This window comes from Equus quagga, chromosome 16 (genome assembly GCF_021613505.1).
Source record: "Equus quagga isolate Etosha38 chromosome 16, UCLA_HA_Equagga_1.0, whole genome shotgun sequence".
In the NCBI taxonomy this organism is placed as follows: Eukaryota; Metazoa; Chordata; class Mammalia; order Perissodactyla; family Equidae; genus Equus; species Equus quagga.
In genome coordinates, this window is record NC_060282.1 from 42,338,495 (window position 1) to 42,339,069 (window position 575).

Below are 575 nucleotides of genomic sequence, written 5' to 3' on the forward strand. Positions count from 1 at the left end.
TTGATTTCTACAGGATAAATGAACAAAATGACATGACTGAATGTAATCACCATATTTTTTATTTTAATAGATAGTAGGCTGCATTCCCAAAAGGTACAGCACTTCATATTTACAGCAGCAAGGTATGAGTGTTCATTTTCTCACCCTCTCGCCAGCACAAAATATTATCAATCTCTATAATTTTTTGCCTATTTGATGGTTGAAAAAAGGTATTTCATTGCATTTCTTTGATTACTGGTAAAATTTGTGCTCTTCTGTTCTCAGGTTTTGACTCATAAAGAAAGAGTGACATGCAAGGCCAACGACAGAATATACCTTCTCTAAGGCCTGTAAAGCCATTCCCACTGGACAGAGGCAAGATTGTTAAGATTCCATGCAAAGTGACCATCAGCTGGCAGGGTCTATACCAGAGGGCATCAGAGAAAGAAAGAAAAAACTGGTCTCTGAGGTGTGAACAGTTCAAAAACAGTAAATAAATGGAGAGTGAAGTGGGATTATTTTTATTAACTTTCAAACTCAAAGACCTTTATCAAAATCAGATCTTATAGAAGAGGGAGTAGGGACACTTGGCCGGA